Source organism: Salmo salar, chromosome 25 (genome assembly GCF_965601325.2).
Source record: "Salmo salar chromosome 25, fSalSal1, whole genome shotgun sequence".
In the NCBI taxonomy this organism is placed as follows: Eukaryota; Metazoa; Chordata; class Actinopteri; order Salmoniformes; family Salmonidae; genus Salmo; species Salmo salar.
In genome coordinates this window covers 51,260,327-51,285,366 of record NC_138315.1, presented here as the reverse complement: position 1 = coordinate 51,285,366, position 25,040 = coordinate 51,260,327, and positions in this window count along the sequence as shown.

Sequence of the window (25,040 nt, the reverse complement as noted above, 5' to 3'; positions counted from 1 at the left end):
ATGCTGGGCCAATTGTGCGCCGCCCCATGGGACTTCCAATTACGTCCGGTTGTGATACAGCCTGGAATCGAACCAGGGCCTATAGTGATGTCTATAGCATCACTACAGGTTATCTGTGACAACTGCTGATGTAAAAAGGACTTTATAAAATAAAATTACAGCAAACACACAAAACATTGAATGAGGAAAATTGGAATATAAATTGGTTTTGGAATTTCAATTTACTTCCTGAATTGACTGAATTAAAATTGAAAAGACCCCAACATTGCCTGTCTGATTGAGATAATTGAGATTATATTATATTTATCTGGTACAAATGAAAACACATTCTAACATTTATTGACAGGCCTTCTGTAAATGTTCTGCCTGTAGAGTAAAGGAAATTGAGGGCAGAGAGAGAGAAAGAAAGAGAGACAAAGAGAGAAAGAGGGAGAGAGAGAGAGAGAGAGAGAGAGAGAGAGAGAGAAGAGAGAGAGAAGATAGAGAAAGAGAGAAATAAGGAGAGAGAGAGAGAGAGAGAGAAGAGAGAGAGAGAGAGAGAAAGACAGAAAGAAGGAGAGCGAGAGAGAGCAGTAAAACTGGTTGAGCTCTTGGCTGGCCACTCCCAGGCCTCTGATCTCACAACAGACCCAGATCCACTGGACTCAGTTCCAACACACTTACACAAGAGCTACCAACCACACAAATCAATATTCTCCTGTATTGTCCTTAAACCTTCTCAACAAACAAAGAGCTGCTGTCAAATTATGTATTTCGTGTTAGTGGTCTCAACTTACAATTATTTATTCCCTAGTTCTACAGCCTTGTTTAGTTAAATATGCCAAAATAATTAAAAAAAGTGAACATATGAGACAAGTTGAGTACACATCATTTTAAATAAAGTTTTCACAAATTGGAGCTAAGTTTGGGCCAATTAAAAATGTTAATAAGTTCAAGGTAACACTTTGACTGAAAAGTAAAGTCAACTATATATATATATATATATTTTTTTTACAGTGATATTTATATTACTGATGTTTTCATGGAGCTTTCCAGTGTCAAACTAATGTATATTTTCACCTCGCAGATTCTCAGCTACAAAAACCTATATTCTCTTGTACTGTCCACAATAGCTGATGCTTTCTCAAAGCCAACATAGAGGTCATTATTAAATCCAAAAGACTAAAACAAGTTTAATATAACGATATCTGACAAAGAGAGAAGAAATATGGAACAGTATGACTCTACCAAGTCAGTGAAAGGGAAGCCACAGTCAGAGAAATGTGGAACAGTATGACTCTACCAAGTCAGTGAAAGGGAAGCCACAGTCAGAGAAATGTGGAACAGTATGACTCTACCAAGTCAGTGTTCTCTGATTATTTATTTGAAAACATTGGCTGTAATATATATATTTTTTCTTATTGTAACAATGTAATTCATTAATTCAACTAAAATCCTCTCTTTTGTGTCACCAAATTCGAAAGTGAATTAGTGTTACTGGTCGGGGGGATTATGGAGGGGGGGGGGGGGGGGGTTATGGGGGGGGAGTCACATTTTTACATTCACTGATTGAGTTTTAATGTTACTGTTTTACATAGCAAAACTTGAATGTTGTGTACTGTACGTCTTCGGGGGTTGCAATTTGCGCCTATCTATGTCATGTTTTTAGTCAAAGTCATCATGCTGTACTGAAAGCAAAGACCATTAATAAGCTGTAGAAAGAATATATCAATTTATATGACTTGTTCATAAAATAAATAATTGTTCATAAGAAGGCCCTGAGATCAAAGTCAATATTCAAACCACTAGGGGTCAATGTTTTTAGACAGGATATCCAGTAAGCCTCCCTTTGTAGTAGTAGGATCTCGATGTTACTTCCTCTCCTTGGTAGAGCAACATGCTCAATGCCTGTGTATTGGGAGGGAGGGGATTGGATGGTCAGCTTCAACAAAGTGAGCTGCTATTGGACAGTCAATGTTCTGACACCTGATTGAGCTGCGGTGTTCAGCTATGCGTTGTTTTAGTTGTCTTTTCGTTTGTCCTACGTAGGCTTTCCCACATGAACAGGTGATGAGATAGATTACTCCCTTTGTCTTGCATGAGATGATCCCCCCTAACAGGGATTGTGGGGATATGTGGGCGTCTAAAGAAGGATGTTTATATTATAGTGCTATTTGCACTGTGCGCATGAGCCACATTTGTAGTTCCCATTTTGGAATGGGTGTCAAGAGTGTCTGAGTGGACTCAGGGGGAAGGTCAGATCTCACCAAGCTATCTTAAATAAAAAACAACTTCCTGGACTTATGGATCATCAAAGAGAATGATGCGTTACACACAGACTTATACACAAAGCCCACAGACCGCAATACCTTGCTATGTGCAGATAGTATGCATCCCCTTCCCCTCAAGAATGGTCTACCATATAGCCAGTTATGCAGGGTTAAACGAATCTGTGGCCACCAGACAAATGTTTTACAGCAATGCTAAAAAAAATGACAAATGTTCAAAATGAGAGGCTACAAGGACAAAACTCTTGATGCTGCAATGATGAAAATATCTCAAAAACCAAGAGAGGAAGTACTAAAAACTCAACCAAAGAAGAAAAACAACACAATCGTCTTTTGCACCAAGTACACAAAGTGTTTGGAGAAAATAAAAGCAATCCTGAAAAAGCACTGGCATATTCTACAATCAAACCAAAACAAAAATCGCACAACTCTTCAAGGAACCCCCACTGGTGGTCTATAAGCGTGGTCGCAATATTGGAGATCTGACCTGCCCCCGTTAGCCCACTCAGACACTCTTGACAACAAAACAATAATGTGTGTTGATGCTAATATTATGAACAATATTCAAGTGTTGTTACAGGTTCATCTCTTAGTGTGGTGGTTTCTCTAAGTGTTATTACAGGTTCATCTCTTAGTGTGGTGGTTTCTATTAGTGTTATTACAGGTTCATCTCTTAGTGTGGTGGTTTCTCTAAGTGTTATTACAGGTTCATCTCTTAGTGTTGTGGTTTCTCTAAGTGTTATTACAGGTTCATCTCTTAGTGTTGTGGTTTCTCTAAGTGTTATTACAGGTTAATCTCTTAGTTTGGTGGTTTCTCTAAGTGTTATTACAGGTTCATCTCTTAGTGTTTTGGTTTCTCTAAGTGTTATTACAGGTTCCTCTCTTAATGTGGTGGTTTCTCTAAGTGTTATTACAGGTTAATCTCTTAGTGTGGTGGTTTCTCTAAGTGTTATTACAGGTTCATCTCTTAGTGTGGTGGTTTCTATTAGTGTTATTACAGGTTAATCTCTTAGTGTGGTGGTTTCTCTAAGTGTTATTACATGTTAATCTCTTAGTGTTGTGGTTTCTCTAAGTGTTATTACAGGTTAATCTCTTAGTGTGGTGGTTTCTCTAAGTGTTATTACAGGTTCCTCTCTTAGTGTGGTGGTTTCTCTAAGTGTTATTACAGGTTAATCTCTTAGTGTGGTGGTTTCTCTAAGTGTTATTACAGGTTCATCTCTTAGTTTGGTGGTTTCTATTAGTGTTATTACAGGTTCATCTCTTAGTGTGGTAGTTTCTATTAGTGTTATTACAGCTTCATCTCTTAGTGTGGTGGTTTCTCTAAGTGTTATTACAGGTTCATCTCTTAGTGTTGTGGTTTCTCTAAGTGTTATTACAGGTTCATCTCTTAGTGTTTTGGTTTCTCTAAGTGTTATTACAGGTTCATCTCTTAGTGTTTTGGTTTCTCTAAGTGTTATTACAGGTTCCTCTCTTAGTGTGGTGGTTTCTCTAAGTGTTATTACAGGTTCATCTCTTAGTTTGGTGGTTTCTCTAAGTGTTATTACAGGTTCATCTCTTAGTGTGGTGGTTTCTATTAGTGTTATTACAGGTTAATCTCTTAGTGTGTTGGTTTCTCTAAGTGTTATTACAGGTTAATCTCTTAGTGTTGTGGTTTCTCTAAGTGTTATTACAGGTTAATCTCTTAGTGTGCTGGTTTCTCTAAGTGTTATTACAGGTTAATCTCTTAGTGTGGTGGTTTCTCTAAGTGTTATTACAGGTTCCTCTCTTAGTGTGGTGGTTTCTCTAAGTGTTATTACAGGTTAATCTCTTAGTGTGGTGGTTTCTCTAAGTGTTATTACAGGTTCATCTCTTAGTTTGGTGGTTTCTATTAGTGTTATTACAGGTTCATCTCTTAGTGTGGTAGTTTCTATTAGTGTTATTACAGGTTCATCTCTTAGTGTGGTGGTTTCTCTAAGTGTTATTACAGGTTCATCTCTTAGTGTTGTGGTTTCTCTAAGTGTTATTACAGGTTCATCTCTTAGTGTTTTGGTTTCTCTAAGTGTTATTACAGGTTCATATCTTAGTGTTTTGGTTTCTCTAAGGGTTATTACAGGTTCCTCTCTTAGTGTGGTGGTTTCTCTAAGTGTTATTACAGGTTCATCTCTTAGTTTGGTGGTTTCTCTAAGTGTTATTACAGGTTAATCTCTTAGTGTGGTGGTTTCTCTAAGTGTTATTACAGGTTAATCTCTTAGTGTTGTGGTTTCTCTAAGTGTTATTACAGGTTAATCTCTTAGTGTGCTGGTTTCTCTAAGTGTTATTACAGGTTAATCTCTTAGTGTTGTGGTTTCTCTAAGTGTTATTACAGGTTAATCTCTTAGTGTGGTGGTTTCTCTAAGTGTTATTTCAGGTTCCTCTCTTAGTGTGGTGGTTTCTCTAAGTGTTATTACAGGTTAATCTCTTAGTGTGGTGGTTTCTCTAAGTGTTATTACAGGTTCATCTCTTAGTTTGGTGGTTTCTATTAGTGTTATTACAGGTTCATCTCTTAGTGTGGTAGTTTCTATTAGTGTTATTACAGGTTCATCTCTTAGTGTGGTGGTTTCTCTAAGTGTTATTACAGGTTCATCTCTTAGTGTTGTGGTTTCTCTAAGTGTTATTACAGGTTCATCTCTTAGTGTTTTGGTTTCTCTAAGTGTTATTACAGGTTCATCTCTTAGTGTTTTGGTTTCTCTAAGTGTTATTACAGGTTCCTCTCTTAGTGTGGTGGTTTCTCTAAGTGTTATTACAGGTTCATCTCTTAGTTTGGTGGTTTCTCTAAGTGTTATTACAGGTTCATCTCTTAGTGTGGTGGTTTCTATTAGTGTTATTACAGGTTAATCTCTTAGTGTGTTGGTTTCTCTAAGTGTTATTACAGGTTAATCTCTTAGTGTTGTGGTTTCTCTAAGTGTTATTACAGGTTAATCTCTTAGTGTGCTGGTTTCTCTAAGTGTTATTACAGGTTAATCTCTTAGTGTGGTGGTTTCTCTAAGTGTTATTACAGGTTCCTCTCTTAGTGTGGTGGTTTCTCTAAGTGTTATTACAGGTTAATCTCTTAGTGTGGTGGTTTCTCTAAGTGTTATTACAGGTTCATCTCTTAGTTTGGTGGTTTCTATTAGTGTTATTACAGGTTCATCTCTTAGTGTGGTAGTTTCTATTAGTGTTATTACAGGTTCATCTCTTAGTGTGGTGGTTTCTCTAAGTGTTATTACAGGTTCATCTCTTAGTGTTGTGGTTTCTCTAAGTGTTATTACAGGTTCATCTCTTAGTGTTTTGGTTTCTCTAAGTGTTATTACAGGTTCATATCTTAGTGTTTTGGTTTCTCTAAGGGTTATTACAGGTTCCTCTCTTAGTGTGGTGGTTTCTCTAACTGTTATTACAGGTTCATCTCTTAGTTTGGTGGTTTCTCTAAGTGTTATTACAGGTTCATCTCTTAGTGTGGTGGTTTCTATTAGTGTTATTACAGGTTAATCTCTTAGTGTGTTGGTTTCTCTAAGTGTTATTACAGGTTAATCTCTTAGTGTTGTGGTTTCTCTAAGTGTTATTACAGGTTAATCTCTTAGTGTGCTGGTTTCTCTAAGTGTTATTACAGGTTAATCTCTTAGTGTGGTGGTTTCTCTAAGTGTTATTACAGGTTCCTCTCTTAGTGTGGTGGTTTCTCTAAGTGTTATTACAGGTTAATCTCTTAGTGTGGTGGTTTCTCTAAGTGTTATTACAGGTTCATCTCTTAGTTTGGTCGTTTCTATTAGTGTTATTACAGGTTCATCTCTTAGTGTGGTAGTTTCTATTAGTGTTATTACAGGTTCATCTCTTAGTGTGGTGGTTTCTCTAAGTGTTATTACAGGTTCATCTCTTAGTGTTGTGGTTTCTCTAAGTGTTATTACAGGTTCATCTCTTAGTGTTTTGGTTTCTCTAAGTGTTATTACAGGTTCATCTCTTAGTGTTTTGGTTTCTCTAAGGGTTATTACAGGTTCCTCTCTTAGTGTGGTGGTTTCTCTAAGTGTTATTACAGGTTCATCTCTTAGTTTGGTGGTTTCTCTAAGTGTTATTACAGGTTCATCTCTTAGTGTGGTGGTTTCTCTAAGTGTTATTACAGGTTCATCTCTTAGTGTGGTGGTTTCTATTAGTGTTATTACAGGTTAATCTCTTAGTGTGGTGGTTTCTCTAAGTGTTATTACAGGTTAATCTCTTAGTGTTGTGGTTTCTCTAAGTGTTATTACAGGTTAATCTCTTAGTGTGGTGGTTTCTCTAAGTGTTATTACAGGTTCATCTCTTAGTGTGGTGGTTTCTATTAGTGTTATTACAGGTTCATCTCTTAGTGTGGTGGTTTCTCTAAGTGTTATTACAGGTTTATCTCTTAGTTTGGTGGTTTCTCTAAGTGTTATTACAGGTTCATCTCTTAGTGTGGTGGTTTCTCTAAGTGTTATTACAGGTTCATCTCTTAGTGTTGTGGTTTCTCTAAGTGTTATTACAGGTTCATCTCTTAGTGTTGTGGTTTCTCTAAGTGTTATTACAGGTTCCTCTCTTAGTGTGGTGGTTTCTCTAAGTGTTATTACAGGTTCATCTCTTAGTTTGGTGGTTTCTCTATGTGTTATTACAGGTTCATCTCTTAGTGTGGTGGTTTCTATTAGTGTTATTACAGGTTAATCTCTTAGTGTGTTGGTTTCTCTAAGTGTTATTACAGGTTAATCTCTTAGTGTTGTGGTTTCTCTAAGTGTTATTACAGGTTAATCTCTTAGTGTGCTGGTTTCTCTAAGTGTTATTACAGGTTAATCTCTTAGTGTGGTGGTTTCTCTAAGTGTTATTACAGGTTCCTCTCTTAGTGTGGTGGTTTCTCTAAGTGTTATTACAGGTTAATCTCTTAGTGTGGTGGTTTCTCTAAGTGTTATTACAGGTTCATCTCTTAGTTTGGTGGTTTCTATTAGTGTTATTACAGGTTCATCTCTTAGTGTGGTAGTTTCTATTAGTGTTATTACAGGTTCATCTCTTAGTGTGGTGGTTTCTCTAAGTGTTATTACAGGTTCATCTCTTAGTGTTGTGGTTTCTCTAAGTGTTATTACAGGTTCATCTCTTAGTGTTTTGGTTTCTCTAAGTGTTATTACAGGTTCATATCTTAGTGTTTTGGTTTCTCTAAGGGTTATTACAGGTTCCTCTCTTAGTGTGGTGGTTTCTCTAAGTGTTATTACAGGTTCATCTCTTAGTTTGGTGGTTTCTCTAAGTGTTATTACAGGTTAATCTCTTAGTGTGGTGGTTTCTCTAAGTGTTATTACAGGTTAATCTCTTAGTGTTGTGGTTTCTCTAAGTGTTATTACAGGTTAATCTCTTAGTGTGCTGGTTTCTCTAAGTGTTATTACAGGTTAATCTCTTAGTGTTGTGGTTTCTCTAAGTGTTATTACAGGTTAATCTCTTAGTGTGGTGGTTTCTCTAAGTGTTATTTCAGGTTCCTCTCTTAGTGTGGTGGTTTCTCTAAGTGTTATTACAGGTTAATCTCTTAGTGTGGTGGTTTCTCTAAGTGTTATTACAGGTTCATCTCTTAGTTTGGTGGTTTCTATTAGTGTTATTACAGGTTCATCTCTTAGTGTGGTAGTTTCTATTAGTGTTATTACAGGTTCATCTCTTAGTGTGGTGGTTTCTCTAAGTGTTATTACAGGTTCATCTCTTAGTGTTGTGGTTTCTCTAAGTGTTATTACAGGTTCATCTCTTAGTGTTTTGGTTTCTCTAAGTGTTATTACAGGTTCATCTCTTAGTGTTTTGGTTTCTCTAAGTGTTATTACAGGTTCCTCTCTTAGTGTGGTGGTTTCTCTAAGTGTTATTACAGGTTCATCTCTTAGTTTGGTGGTTTCTCTAAGTGTTATTACAGGTTCATCTCTTAGTGTGGTGGTTTCTATTAGTGTTATTACAGGTTAATCTCTTAGTGTGTTGGTTTCTCTAAGTGTTATTACAGGTTAATCTCTTAGTGTTGTGGTTTCTCTAAGTGTTATTACAGGTTAATCTCTTAGTGTGCTGGTTTCTCTAAGTGTTATTACAGGTTAATCTCTTAGTGTGGTGGTTTCTCTAAGTGTTATTACAGGTTCCTCTCTTAGTGTGGTGGTTTCTCTAAGTGTTATTACAGGTTAATCTCTTAGTGTGGTGGTTTCTCTAAGTGTTATTACAGGTTCATCTCTTAGTTTGGTGGTTTCTATTAGTGTTATTACAGGTTCATCTCTTAGTGTGGTAGTTTCTATTAGTGTTATTACAGGTTCATCTCTTAGTGTGGTGGTTTCTCTAAGTGTTATTACAGGTTCATCTCTTAGTGTTGTGGTTTCTCTAAGTGTTATTACAGGTTCATCTCTTAGTGTTTTGGTTTCTCTAAGTGTTATTACAGGTTCATATCTTAGTGTTTTGGTTTCTCTAAGGGTTATTACAGGTTCCTCTCTTAGTGTGGTGGTTTCTCTAACTGTTATTACAGGTTCATCTCTTAGTTTGGTGGTTTCTCTAAGTGTTATTACAGGTTCATCTCTTAGTGTGGTGGTTTCTATTAGTGTTATTACAGGTTAATCTCTTAGTGTGTTGGTTTTTCTAAGTGTTATTACAGGTTAATCTCTTAGTGTTGTGGTTTCTCTAAGTGTTATTACAGGTTAATCTCTTAGTGTGCTGGTTTCTCTAAGTGTTATTACAGGTTAATCTCTTAGTGTGGTGGTTTCTCTAAGTGTTATTACAGGTTCCTCTCTTAGTGTGGTGGTTTCTCTAAGTGTTATTACAGGTTAATCTCTTAGTGTGGTGGTTTCTCTAAGTGTTATTACAGGTTCATCTCTTAGTTTGGTCGTTTCTATTAGTGTTATTACAGGTTCATCTCATAGTGTGGTAGTTTCTATTAGTGTTATTACAGGTTCATCTCTTAGTGTGGTGGTTTCTCTAAGTGTTATTACAGGTTCATCTCTTAGTGTTGTGGTTTCTCTAAGTGTTATTACAGGTTCATCTCTTAGTGTTTTGGTTTCTCTAAGTGTTATTACAGGTTCATCTCTTAGTGTTTTGGTTTCTCTAAGGGTTATTACAGGTTCCTCTCTTAGTGTGGTGGTTTCTCTAAGTGTTATTACAGGTTCATCTCTTAGTTTGGTGGTTTCTCTAAGTGTTATTACAGGTTCATCTCTTAGTGTGGTGGTTTCTCTAAGTGTTATTACAGGTTCATCTCTTAGTGTGGTGGTTTCTATTAGTGTTATTACAGGTTAATCTCTTAGTGTGGTGGTTTCTCTAAGTGTTATTACAGGTTAATCTCTTAGTGTTGTGGTTTCTCTAAGTGTTATTACAGGTTAATCTCTTAGTGTGGTGGTTTCTCTAAGTGTTATTACAGGTTCATCTCTTAGTGTGGTGGTTTCTATTAGTGTTATTACAGGTTCATCTCTTAGTGTGGTGGTTTCTCTAAGTGTTATTACAGGTTTATCTCTTAGTTTGGTGGTTTCTCTAAGTGTTATTACAGGTTCATCTCTTAGTGTGGTGGTTTCTCTAAGTGTTATTACAGGTTCATCTCTTAGTGTTGTGGTTTCTCTAAGTGTTATTACAGGTTCATCTCTTAGTGTTGTGGTTTCTCTAAGTGTTATTACAGGTTCATCTCTTAGTGTGGTGGTTTCTATTAGTGTTATTACAGGTTCATCTCTTAGTGTGGTGGTTTCTATTAGTGTTATTACAGGTTAATCTCTTAGTGTGGTGTTTTCTATTAGTGTTATTATAGGTTAATCTCTTAGTGTTGTGGTTTCTCTAAGTGTTATTACAGGTTCATCTCTTAGTGTGGTGGTTTCTCTAAGTGTTATTACAGGTTCATCTCTTAGTTTGGTGGTTTCTATTAGTGTTATTACAGGTTCATCTCTTAGTGTGGTGGTTTCTCTAAGTGTTATTACAGGTTCATCTCTTAGTTTGGTGGTTTCTCTAAGTGTTATTACAGGTTCATCTCTTAGTTTGGTGGTTTCTCTAAGTGTTATTACAGGTTAATCTCTTAGAGTGGTGGTTTCTCTAAGTGTTATTACAGGTTCCTCTCTTAGTGTGGTGGTTTCTCTAAGTGTTATTACAGGTTAATCTCTTAGAGTGGTGGTTTCTCTAAGTGTTATTACAGGTTCCTCTCTTAGTGTGGTGGTTTCTCTAAGTGTTATTACAGGTTAATCTCTTCGTGTGGTGGTTTCTCTAAGTGTTATTACAGGTTAATCTCTTAGAGTGGTGGTTTCTCTAAGTGTTATTACAGGTTCCTCTCTTAGTGTGGTGGTTTCTCTAAGTGTTATTACAGGTTAATCTCTTCGTGTGGTGGTTTCTATTAGTGTTATTGCAGGTTCATCTCTTGGTATGGTGGTTTCTGTTAGTGTAACTCTTAAAGGAAATGAGGTGTTGGGCATAGGGGAATTATCTCTAACATGGGTGTTGGTGGATATTTTACGAGATCTGTTTGGCAAAGTGTGTGCTGTGTTTTGACAATGTCTTCGCTGCAGCTGGTCTCGTCTCTGGTGTCTGTCTCTGCGGCTGGTCTCGTCTCTGGTGTCTGTCTCTGCGGCTGGTCTCGTCTCTGGTGTCTGTCTCTGCAGCTGGTCTGGTCTCTGGTGTCTGTCTCTGCAGCTGGTCTCGTATCTGGTGTGTGTCTCTGCAGCTGGTCTCATCTCTGGTGTGTGTCTCTGCAGCTGGTCTCGTCTCTGGTGTGTGTCTCTGCAGCTGGTCTCGTCTCTGGTGTCTGTCTCTGCGGCTGGTCTCGTCTCTGGTGTCTGTCTCTGCAGCTGGTCTGATCTCTGGTGTCTGTCTCTGCAGCTGGTCTGGTCTCTGTTGTGTGTCTCTGCAGCTGGTCTGATCTCTGGTGTCTGTCTCTGCAGCTGGTCTGATCTCTGGTGTCTGTCTCTGCAGCTGGTCTGATCTCTGGTGTCTGTCTCTGCAGCTGGTCTGATCTCTGGTGTCAAACACTCCACAAATTTCTTGTTAACCCGCTATAGTTTTGGCAAGTTGGTTAGGACATCTACACAAGTTATTTTTCCAACAATTGTTTACAGACAGATTATTTCACTTATAATTCACAGTATCACAATTCCAGTGGGTCAGAAGTTTACATACACTAAGTTGACTGTGTATTTAAACAGCTTGGAAAATTCCAGAAAATTATGTTATCGCTTTAGAAGCTTCTGATAGGCTAGTTGACCTCATTTGAGTCAATTGTAGGTGTACCTGTGGATGTATTTCAAGGCCTACCTTCAAACTCAGTGACTCTTTGCTTGACATGGGCGGCAGGGTAGCCTAGTGGTTAGAGTGTTGGACTAGTAACCGAAAGGTTGCAAGTTTGAATCCCCGAGCTGACAAGGTACAAATCTGTCGTTCTGCCCCTGAACAAGGCAGTTAACCCACTGTTCCTAGGCCGTCATTGTAAATAAGAATTTGTTCTTAACTGACTTGCCTAGTTAAATACAAAATAAACATCATGGGAAAATCAAAAGAAATCAGCCAAGACCTCAGAATAAAAATTGTAGACCTCCACAAGTCTGGTTCATCCTTGGGAGAAATTTCCAGATGCCTGAAGGTACCACGTTCATCTGTACAGACAATAGCATGCAAGTGTAAACACCATGGGACCACGCAGCCGTCATACCACTCAGGAAGGAGATGCATTCTGTCTCCTAGAGATGAATGTATTTTGGTGTGAAAAGTGCAAATTAATCCCAGAACAACAGCAGAGGACCTTGTGAAGATGCTGGAGTAAACAGGTACAAAAGTATCTATATCCACAGTAAAACGAGTCCTATATCGACATAATCTGAAAGGCCGCTCAGCAAGGAAGAAGCCACTGCTCCAAAACCACCATAAAAAAGCCAGACTACGGTTTGCAACTGCACATGGGGACAAAGATCATACGTTTTGGAGAAATGTCCTCTGTTCTGAAAAAAATAGAAAAAAATAGAACTGTTTGGCCATAATGACCATCGTTATGTTTGGAGGAAAAAGGGGGATGCTTGCAAGCCAAAGATCACCATCCCAACCGTGAAGCACGGGGGTGGCAGCATCATGTTTTGGGGGTGCTTTGCTGCAGGAGGGACTGGTGCACTTCACAAAATAGATGGCATCATGAGGCAGGAAAATTATGTGGATATATTGAAGCAACATTTCAAGACATCAGTCAGGAAGTTAAAGCTTGGTCACAAATGGGTCTTCCAAATGGACAATGACCCCAAGCATACTTCCAAAGTTGTGGCAAAATGGCTTAAGGACAACAAAGTCAAGGTATTGGAGTGACCATCACAAAGCCCTGACCTCAATCCTGTAGAAAATTTGTGGGCAGAACTGAAAAAGCTTGTGTGAGCAAGAAGGCCTACAAACCTGACTACACTAAGTTGACTGTGCTTTTAAACAGCTATGTCTACAACATATCGGACTGTTAGCTGAATAGGTCCATCGGCCAATTTCTTGGGCCACTATACCTATTTTGCCAATTGGCTTGGACCCCTTTTACTACACGAAGCCCTGCTTATCCATCACGACTAGACTATCGACGTAACCGCACGAGGAGGCTATGCACGAGGAGGCTATAACAGACTTCCTCCGTCGCGACGTCCCTCTAAGGCCCTTCTGTTAGCTTCCTAGCCCCGGCCTGCTAGCTGTCTGAATCGCCGTGTCTCCAGCTAGCCTAACTACTCACTGGACCCCTATGATCACATGGCTACGCATGCCTCTCCCTAATGTCAAAATGTCTTGTCCATTGCTGTTCTGGTTAGTGATTATTGTTTTATTTCACTGTAGAGCATCTAGCCCTGCTCAATATGCCTTGGCCAACCCTTTAGTTCCACCTCCCACACATGCGGTGACATCAGCTGGTTTAAATGTTTCTAGAGACAATATCTCTATCATCATCACTCAATGCCTAGGTTTACCTCCAATGTATTCACATCCTACCATACCTTTGTCTGTACATTATGCCTTGAATCTATTCTATCGCGCCCAGAAACCTGCTCCTTTTACTCTCTGTTCCGAACGTACTAGACGACCAGTTCTTATAGCCTTTGCTATACCCTTATCCTACACTTCCTCTGTTCCTCTGGTGATGTAGAAGTTAATCGAGGCCCTGCAGTGCCTAGCTCCACTCCTATTCCCCAGGTGCTCTCATTTGTTGACTTCTGTAAACGTAATAGCCTTGGTTTCATGCATGTTAACATTAGAAGCCTCCTCCCTAAGTTTGTTTTACTCACTGCTTTAGCACACTCTGCCAACCCGGATGTCCCAGCCGTGTCTGAATCCTGGCTTAGGAAGACCGCCAAAGGGGGCGGAGTTGCAATCTACTGCAGACATAGCCTGCAGAGTTCTGTTTTACTATCCAGGTCTGTATCCAAACAATTCAAGCTTCTACTTTTAAAAATCCACCTTTTCAGAAACAAGTCTGTCACTGTTGCCGCTTGCTATAGACCCCCCTCTGCCCCCAGCTGTGCCCTGGACACCATATGTGAATTGATTGCCCCCCATCTATCTTCAGAGCTCGTGCTGCTAGGTGACCTAAACGGGGACATGCTTAACACCCCGGCCATCCTACAATCTAAGCTTGATGCCCTCAATCTCACACAAACGATCTATGAACCTACCAGGTACAACCCCAAATCCGTAAACACGGGCACCCTCATAGATATCATACTAACTAACTTGCCCTCCAAATACACCTCTGCCGTTTTCAACAAAGATCTCAGCAATCACTGCCTCATTGCCTGCATCCGTAATGGGTCTGCGGTCAAACGACCACCCCTCATCACTGTCAAACGCTCCCAAAAGACTTCAGCGAGCAGGCCTTTCTAATCGACCTGGCCCGGGTATCCTGGAAGGATATTGACCTCATCCCGTCAGTAGAGGGTGCCTGGTTATTCTTTAAAAGTAGAAAAAATTACAAACACACAGGTGTTTGTAATCATGGCCAAGTATGGCCTAATATCATAGGCCATACTTGGCCATGATTACAAACAACTGTGTGTCTCTTGACACTATATAAATGACTCATCTCGCAGTGTTTGTGATGATACCCTGATGAAGACAGCTTCGCTGTCGAAACGTTGGTTATTACATTTTTGCATCTGAGCTGTTAGAGTGTGCGGCTGTCCTTTATTTTCTAGTGTTCTACTCCGCTAGCCAGCACCTCGCCTTTATAGGTGTGCGTTTCTTTTTTCTAGATTATTCTTTAAAAGTGCCTTCCTCACCATCTTAAATAAGCATGCCCCATTCAGAAAATGTAGAACCAGGAACAGATATAGCCCTTGGTTCACTCCAGACCTGACTGCCTTTGACCAGCACAAAAACATCCTGTGGCGTACTGCATTAGCATCGAACAGCCCCCGCGATATGCAACTTTTCAGGGAAGTTAGGAACCAATATACACAGGCAGTTAGGAAAGCCAAGGCTAGCTTTTTCTAACAGAAATTTGCATCCTGTAGCACACACTCAAAAACGTTCTGGGACACTGTAAAGTCCATGGAAAATAAGAGCACCTCCTCCCAGCTTCCCACTGCACTGAGGCTAGGAAACACTGTCACCACCGATAAATCCACTATAATTGAGAATTTCAATAAGCATTTTTGTTCGTCTGGCCTCCAGTATTTATGCTGCAGTAGTTTATGTGTCGGGGGGCTAGGGTCAGTCTGTTACATCTGGAGCATTTCTCTTGTCTTATCCGGTGTCCTGTGTGTATTTAAATATGCTCTCTCTAATTCGCTCTTTCTCTCTTTCTGTCTTTCTCTCGGAGGACCTGAGCCCTAGGACCATGCCTCAGGACTACCTGGTATGATGACTCCTTGCTGTCCCCAGTCCACCTGGCCGTGCTGCTGCTCCAGTTTCAACTGTTCTGCCTGCGGCTATGGAACCCTGACCTGTTCACCGGACGTGCTTGTTGCACCCTCGACAACTACTATGATTATTATTATTTGACCATGCTGGTCATTTATGAACATTTTAACATTTTAATATTTTGACCATGTTCTGTTATAATATCCACCCTGCACAGCCAGAAGAGGACTGGCCACCCCTCATAGCCTGGTTCCTCTCTAGGTTTCTTCCTAGGTTTTTGGCCTTTCTAGGGAGTTTTTCCTAGGGAGTTTTTCCTAGCCACCGTGCTTCTTTCACATGCTTTGCTTGCTGTTTGGGGTTTTAGGCTGGGTTTCTGTACAGCACTTTGAGAATATCAGCTGATGTACGAAGGGCTATATAAAAATAAATTTGATTTGATTTGATTTGATTTCCACCCGGCTACCCCTACCCCGGTCAACTGCCCTCCACCCCCCACAGCTACTCGCCCATTTCTTCCCCATTTCTCCTTCCAGATAGCTGATGTTCTGAAAGAGCTGCAAAATCTGGACCCCTACAAATCAACCGGGCTAGACAATCTGAACCCTCTCTTTCTAAAAGTATCCGAAACTGTTGCAACCCCTATTACTAGCCTGTTCAACCTCTTTCGTATGGTCTGAGATTCGCCATAGATTGGAAAGCTGCCGCGATCCTCCCCCTCTTCAAAGGGGGAGACACTCTAGACCCAAACTGCTACAGACCTACCCTGCCATTCTAAGGTCTTTGAAAGCCAAGTTAACAAACAGATTACCGACCATTTCGAATCCCACCGCACCTTCTCCGCTATGCAATCTGGTTTCAGAGCTGGTCATGGGTGCACCTCAGCCCGCACAAGGTCCTAAATGATATCATAACCGCCATCGATAAGAGACATTACCGTGCACCCGTATTCATCGACCTGGCCAAGGCTTTCGACTCTGTCAATCACCACATTCTTATCGGCAGACTCAACAGCCTCGGTTTCTCAAATGACTGCCTCGCCTGGTTCACCAACTACTTCTCTGATAGAGTTCAGTGTATCAAATCCGAGGGCCTGTTGTCCAAACCTCTGGCAGTCTTTATGTGGGTGCCGGGTTCAATTCTCGGGCCGCCTCTGTTCTCTGTATACATCAATGATGTCGCACTTGCTGCTGCTGATTCTCTGATCCACCTCTACGCAGACAACACCATTCTGTATACTTCTGGCCCTTCTTTGGACACAGTGTTAACTAACATCCAGACGAGCTTCAATGCCATACAACACTCCTTCAGTGGCCTCCAACTGCTCTTAAATGCAAGTAAAACTAAATGCATGCTCTTCAACCGATTGCTGCCTGCACCTGCCCGCCCATCCAGCATTACTACTCCGGACGGTTCTGACTTAGAATATGTGGACAACTACAAATACCTAGGTGTCTGGCTAGACTGTAAACTCTCCTTCCAGACTCACATTAAGCATCTCCAATCTCCAATTAAATCTAGAATCGGCTTCCTATTTCACAACAAAGCATCCTTCACTCATGCTGCCAAACTTACCCTCGTAAAACTGACCATCCTGCCAATCCTCGACTTCGGCGATGTCATTTACAAAATAGCCTCCAACACTCTACTCAGCAAAATGGATGCAGTCTATCACAATGCCATCTGTTTTGGCACCAAAGCCCCATATACTACCCACCACTGTGACCTGTACGCTCTCGTTGGCTGGCCTTCGCTTCATACTCGTCGCCAAACCCACTAGCTCCAGGTCATCTACAAGTCTTTGCTAGGTAAAGCCCCGCCTTATCTCAGCTCACTGGTCACGATAACAACACCATAGCAGCACTATAGCAGCACCCACCCGTAGCACACGCTCCAGCAGGTATATCTCACTTGTCACCCCCAAAGCCAATTCCTCCTTTGGCTGCCTTTCCTTCCAGTTCTCTGTTGCCAATGACTGGAACGAACTGCAAAAATCACTGAAGCTGGAGACTCATATCTCCCTCACTAGCTTTAAGTACCAGCTGTCAGAGCAGCTCACAGATCATTGCGCCTGTACATAGCCCATCTGTAAATAGCCCATCCAACTACCTCTTCCCCATATTATATTTATTTATCTTGCTCCTTTGCACCCCAGTATCTCTACTTGCACATCATCAGCTGCATATCTATCACTCCAGTGTTTAATTGCTATATTGTAATTACTTGGCCACCATGGCCTATTTATTGCCTTACCTCCCTTATCTTACCTCATTTGCACTCACTGTATATAGACTTTTTCTACTGTATTATTGACCGTATGTTTGTTTAATTCCATGTGTAACTCTGTGTTGTTGTATGTGTCGAACTGCTTTGCTTTATCTTGGCCAGGTCGCAGTTGTAAATGAGAACTTGTTCTCAACTAGCCTACCTGGTTAAATAAAGGTGAAATAAAATTAAAATAAAATTTTCACAATTTAAAGGCAATGTTACCAATTACTAATTGAGTGTATGTAAACTTCTGACCCACTGGGAATGTGATGAAAGAAATAAAAGCTGAAATAAATCATTCTCTCGACTATTATTCTGACATTTCACATTCTTAAAATAAAGTGGTGATCCTAACTGACCTAAGACAGGAAATTTGTACTAGGATTACATTTCAGGAATTGTGAAAAACTGAGTTCAAATGTATTTGGCTAAGGTGTATGTAAACTTCCGACTTCAACTGTATGTGGTTACATGGTCATTTGTTGTATGGCTATTTTGGGAATTTGAACTCATTATGGCCAGAAAAGGTGAGGCATTTATTCTGCAGTGGTTATGATACTGTGCATTCGGAAAGTATTCAGACCCCTGATTTCTTTCCACATTTTGTTTCGTTATTTATTTATTTATTTATTCTAAAATGGATTAAATACAAATAAATGTTCATCAATCTACACACAATACCCCATAATGATGAAGTGAAAACAGGTTTTAAGAAATTTTTGCCAATTTATAAAAAATATAAAACATAAAATCCTTATTTACATAAGTATTCAGACCCTTTGCTATGTGACTCAAAATTGAGCTCAGGTGCATCCTGTTTTCATTGATCATCCTTGAGATGTTTCTACAACTTTATTGGAGTCCACCTGTGGTAAATTCAATTGATTGGACATGATTTGGAAAGGCACACACCTGTCTATATAAGGACCCACAGTTGACAGTGCATGTCAGAGCAAAAACCAAGCCATGAGGTCAAAGGAATTGTCAGAAGAGCTCTGAGACAGGATTGTGTCGAGGCATAGATCTGGGGAAGGGTACCAAAAAATATCTGCAGCATTGAAGGTTCCCAAGAGCACAGTGGCCTCCATCATTCTTGAATGGAAGAAGTTTGAAACTAACAAGACTCTTCCTAGAGCTGGCCGCCTGGCCAAACTGAGCAATCGGGGGAGAAGGGCATTGGTCAGGGAGGTGACCAAGAACCTAATGGTCACTCTGACAGAGCTACAGAGTTCCTCTGTGGAGATGGGAGAATCTCCCAGAAGGACAACCATCTCTGCAGCACTCCACCAATCAGGCCGTTAAGGTAGAGTGGCCAGACGGAAGCCACATGACAGTCCACTTGGATTTTGTCAAATGGCACCTAAAGGACACTCAGACCATTAGAAACAAGATTCTCTGGTTTGATGAAACCAAGATTGAACTCTTTGGCCTGAATGGCAAGCGTCTACGGGGAAACATGGTGGTGGCAGCATCATGCTGTGCGGATGGTTTTCAGCAGCAGAGACTAGGAGACTAGTCAGGATCGAGGGAATGATGAACGGAGCAAAGTACAGAGAGGTCCTTGATGAAAACCTGCTCCAGTGCACTCAGGACCTCAAGTCTCTGAATGTCCTTGAGTGGCCAAGCCAGAACCCGGACTTGAACCCCATCGAACATCTCTGGAGAGATCTGAAAATAGCTGTGCAGCAATGCTCCCCATCCAACCTGACAGAGCTTGAGAGGATCTACAGAGAAGAATGGGAGAAACTCCCCAAATACAGGTGTGCCAAGCTTGTAGAGTCATACCCAAGAATACTCAAGGTTGTAATCGCTGCCAAAGATGCGTCAACAAAGTACTGAGCAAAGGGTCTGAGTACTTATGTAAATGTGATATTTCAGAATTTTTTGGGTATACATTTGCAAAAAATTCTAAAAACCTGTTTTGGATTTGTCATCATGGGGTATTGTGTGTAGATTGATGAGAAAAACCCCCAATGTAAACCATTTTTGAATAAGGCTGTACCTTAACAAAATGTGGAAACATTCAGGGGTCTGAATACTTTCCGAATGCACTGGATATGTGTTTAGATGTGTTTATATAGGTTTATATGTGTTTATATGTAGCCTAGTGGTTAGAGTGTTGGACTATTAACTGAAAGGTTGCACGATCGAATCCCTGAGCTGACAAGGTAAAAGTCTGTCAATTTGCCCCTGAACAAGGCAGTTAACACACTGTTCCTAGGCCGTCATTGAAAATAAGAATTTGTTCTTAACTGACTTGCCTACTTAAATAAAGGTACAAAAAAAGTGTTTATATAACAAATAAAATGAAATTTATTTATAAAGCTCTTCTTACATCAGCTGATATCTCAAAGTGCTGTACAGAAACCCAGCCTAAAACCCCAAACAGCAAGCAATGCAGGTGTAGAAGCACGGTGGCTAGGAAAAACTCCCTAGAAAGGTCAGAACCTAGGAAGAAACCTAGGAACCAGGCTATGAGGGGTGGCCAGTCTTCTTCTGGCTGTGCCGGGTGGAGATTATAACAGAACATGGCCAAGATGTTCAAATATTCATAGATTACCAGCAGGGTCAAATAATAATAATCACAGTGGTTGTTGAGGGTGCAACAGGTCAGCACCTCAGGAGTAAATGTCAATTGGCTTTTATAGCCGATCATTCAGAGTATCTCTACCGCTCCTGCTGTCTCTAGAGAGTTGAAAACAGCAGGTCTGGGACAGGTAGCACGTCCGGTGAACAGGTCAGGGTTCCATAGCCGCAGGCAGAACAGTTGAAACTGGAGCAGCAGCACGGCCAGGTGGACTGGGGACAGCAAGGAGTCATCATGCCAGGTAGTCCTGAGGCATGGTCCTAGGGCTCAGGTCCTCCGAGAGAAAGAAAGAAAGAAAGAGAGAAAGAGAGAATTAGAGAGAGCATATTTAAATTCACACAGGACACCGGATAAGACAAGAGAAATACTCCAGATGTAACAGACTGACCCTAGCCCCCCGACACATAAACTACTGCAGCATAAATACTGGAGGCTGAGACAGGAGGGATCAGGAGACACTGTGGCCCCATCCGATGATACCCCCGGACAGGGCCAAACAGGCAGGATATAACCCCACCCACTTTGCCAAAGCACAGCCCCCACACCACTAGAGGGATGTCTCCAACCACCAACTTACCGTCCTAAGACAAGGCCGAGTATAGCCCACAAAGATCTCCGTGACGGCACAACCCAAGGGGGGGGCGCCAACCCAGACAGGAAGACCACGTCAGTGACTCAGCCCACTCAAGTGACGCACCCCTCCCATGGACGGTATGGAAGAACACCAGTACGGCCAGTGACTCAGCCCCTGTAAAAGGGTTAGAGGCAGAGAATCCCAGTGGAAAGAGGGGAACCGGCAAGGCAGAGACAGCAAGGGCGGTTCGTTGCTCCAGCCTTTCCGTTCACCTTCACACTCCTGGGCCAGACTATACTTAATCATAGGACCTACTGAAGAGATAAGTCTTCAGTAAAGACTTAAAGGTTGAGACTGAGTCTGCGTCTCTCACATTGGTAGGCAGACCATTCCATAAAAATGGAGCTCTATAGGAGAAAGCCCTACCTCCAGCCGTTTGCTTAGAAATTCTAGGGACAATTAGGAGGCCTGCGTCTTGTGACCGCAGTGTACGTGTAGGTATGTACGGCAGGACCAAATTAGAAAGATAGGTAGGAGAAAGCCCATGTAATGCTTTGTAGGTTAGCAGTAAAACCTTGAAATCAGCCCTTGCCTTAACAGGAAGCCAGTGTAGAGAGGCTAGCACTGGAGTAATATGGAGTAATATGATCACATGTTTGTGTTTATCTGTTTATATCTGTTTATATCTGTTTATATGTGTTTATATGTGTTTATCTGTTGATATGTGTTTATCTGTTTATATCTGTTTATATCTGTTTATATGTGTTTATATATGTGTTTATCTGTTTATATCTGTTTATATGTGTTTATATGTGTTTATATGTGTGTTTATCTGTTTATATCTGTTTATATGTGTTTATATGTGTTTATCTGTTTATATCTGTTTATATGTGTTTATCTGTTTATATCTGTTTATATGTGTTTATCTGTTTATATCTGTTTATATGTGTTTATCTGTTTATATCTGTTTATATGTGTTTATATGTGTTTATATGTGTGTTTATCTGTTTATATCTGTTTATATGTGTTTATCTGTTTATATCTGTTTATATGTGTTTATATGTGTTTATCTGTTTATATATGTTTATATCTGTTTATATGTGTTTATCTGTTTATATCTGTTTATATGTGTTTATCTGTTTATATCTGTTTATATGTGTTTATATGTGTTTATCTGTTTATATCTGTTTATATCTGTTTATATGTGTTTATCTGTTTATATCTGTTTATATGTGTTTATCTGTTTATATCTGTTTATATGTGTTTATCTGTTTATATCTGTTTATATGTGTTTATCTGTTTATATCTGTTTATATGTGTTTATATGTGTTTATCTGTTTATATATGTTTATATGTGTTTATATGTGTTTATATGTGTTTATCTGTTTATATCTGTTTATATGTGTTTATCTGTTTATATCTGTTTATATGTGTTTATATGTGTTTATATGTGTTTATCTGTTTATATCTGTTTATATGTGTTTATCTGTTGATATGTGTTTATCTGTTTATATCTGTTTATATGTGTTGATATGTGTTTATATGTGTTTATATGTGTTTATATCTGTTTATATGTGTGTATTTGTTTATATGTGTTGATATGTGTTGATATGTGTTGATATGTGTTGATATGTGTTTATATGTGTTTATATGTGTGTATCTGTTTATATGTGTTTATCTGTTTATATCTGTTTATATGTGTTTATCTGTTTATATCTGTTTATATGTGTTATATGTGTTTATCTGTTTATATCTGTTGATATGTGTTTATCTGTTTATATGTGTTTATATATGTGTATATGTGTTTATATCTGTTGATATGTGTTTATCTGTTGATATGTGTTTATCTGTTGATGTGTTTATCTGTTGATATGTGTTTATCTGTTTATATCTGTTTATATGTGTTTATATGTGTTTATATGTGTTTATCTGTTTATATCTGTTTATATGTGTTTATATGTGTTTATATGTGTTTATCTGTTTATATCTGTTTATATCTGTTTATCTGTTTATATCTGTTTATATGTGTTGATATGTGTTGATATGTGTTTATATGTGTTTATATCTGTTTATATGTGTGTATCTGTTTATATGTGTTTATATGTGTTGATATGTGTTTATATGTGTTTATATGTGTTTATATCTGTTTATATGTGTGTATCTGTTTATATGTGTTGATATGTGTTGATATGTGTTGATATGTGTTTATATGTGTTTATATGTGTGTATCTGTTTATATGTGTTTATCTGTTTATATCTGTTTATATGTGTTTATCTGTTTATATCTGTTTATATGTGTTTATATGTGTTTATCTGTTTATATCTGTTTATATGTGTTTATCTGTTTATATCTGTTTATATGTGTTTATCTGTTTATATCTGTTGATATGTGTTGATATGTGTTTATATCTGTTGATATGTGTTGATATGTGTTGATATGTGTTTATATGTGTTTATCTGTTTATATCTGTTTATATGTGTTGTATATGTGTTTATCTGTTTATATCTGTTTATATGTGTTGATATGTGTGTATCTGTTTATATCTGTTTATATGTGTTTATCTGTTTATATCTGTTTATATGTGTTTATCTGTTTATATCTGTTTATATGTGTTGATATGTGTTTATCTGTTTATATCTGTTTATATGTGTTTATCTGTTTATATCTGTTTATATGTGTTGATATGTGTGTATCTGTTTATATCTGTTTATATGTGTTTATCTGTTTATATCTGTTGATATGTGTTGATATGTGTGTATCTGTGTTTATCTTTCAACATGTTGTTGGTGTCCCCAGTCCGAGAGTCCCTGGGGGATGCTGAATCTCTCCTAACTGACGAGGTGTGTGTGTTGATAATGTGGAGCCTCATTCTAACACCGACCCGGGCATGTAAAACACCTGGCTACATCTAGCTAGGCCTTTACCTTTTAATGGTTTTATTCATGGTTGGAATGGATTAAATGGAACATTCATCATCAAAGTCCAGTGCTGAGGATTATTTTGGGGATAGTAAATCTCCCACCCCGCAAACGATAGATGAAAAATTGAGTTCTGTTTTCCTATGTTTGCAGGGCGGGTCGGTGCTGTCCACTGGTCAGGACCTAGTTAAACTGAGCTTTGCTCTAAGTTCACCTGTAAAAAAAAAAAACCCAACCAACATTCCTTTCCTTAAAATACCATATACCACATCCTGCAGAGTGTCTGTACTCTGTTGAGTCACTCCTCCAACAAGTCCAGTTCCACCTTTATCTGCCCTTTCACCTGGCCAGTTACGTGTGTCTCAGAGGAACCAGGACAGAGATGTCCCAGTGTGTCTCCAGAGGAACCAGGACAGAGATGTCCCAGTGTGTCTCCAGAGGAACCATGGACCAGGACAGAGATGTCCCAGTGTGTCTCAGAGGAAACATGGACCAGGACAGAGATGTCCCAGTGTGTCTCAGAGGAAACATGTACCAGGACAGAGATGTCCCAGTGTGTCTCAGAGGAAACATGTACCAGGACAGAGATGTCCCAGTGTGTCTCAGAGGAAACATGGACCAGGACAGAGATGTCCCAGTGTGTCTCAGAGGAAACATGGACCAGGACAGAGATGTCCCAGTGTGTCTCAGAGGAACCAGGACAGAGATGTCCCAGTGTGTCTCAGAGGAACCATGGACCAGGACAGAGATGTCCCAGTGTGTCTCAGAGGAACCAGGACAGAGATGTCCCAGTGTGTCTCAGAGGAACCAGGACAGAGATGTCCCAGTGTGTCTCAGAGGAAACATGTACCAGGACAGAGATGTCCCAGTGTGTCTCCAGAGGAACCATGTACCAGGACAGAGATGTCCCAGTGTGTCTCAGAGGAAACATGGACCAGGACAGAGATGTCCCAGTGTGTCTCAGAGGAAACATGGACCAGGACAGAGATGTCCCAGTGTGTCTCAGAGGAAACATGGACCAGGACAGAGATGTCCCAGTGTGTCTCAGAGGAAACATGGACCAGGACAGAGATGTCCCAGTGTGTCTCAGAGGAACCAGGACAGAGATGTCCCAGTGTGTCTCAGAGGAACCATGGACCAGGACAGAGATGTCCAAGTGTGTCTCAGAGGAACCAGGACAGAGATGTCCCAGTGTGTCTCAGAGGAACCAGGACAGAGATGTCCCAGTGTGTCTCAGAGGAAACATGTACCAGGACAGAGATGTCCCAGTGTGTCTCAGAGGAAACATGTACCAGGACAGAGATGTCCCAGTGTGTCTCAGAGGAAACATGTACCAGGACAGAGATGTCCCAGTGTGTCTCAGAGGAACCATGGACCAGGACAGAGATGTCCCAGTGTGTCTCCAGAGGAACCATGGACCAGGACAGAGATGTCCCAGTGTGTCTCCAGAGGAACCATGGACCAGGACAGAGATGTCCCAGTGTGTCTCAGAGGAAACATGTACCAGGACAGAGATGTCCCAGTGTGTCTCAGAGGAAACATGTACCAGGACAGAGATGTCCCAGTGTGTCTCAGAGGAAACATGGACCAGGACAGAGATGTCCCAGTGTGTCTCAGAGGAAACATGGACCAGGACAGAGATGTCCCAGTGTGTCTCAGAGGA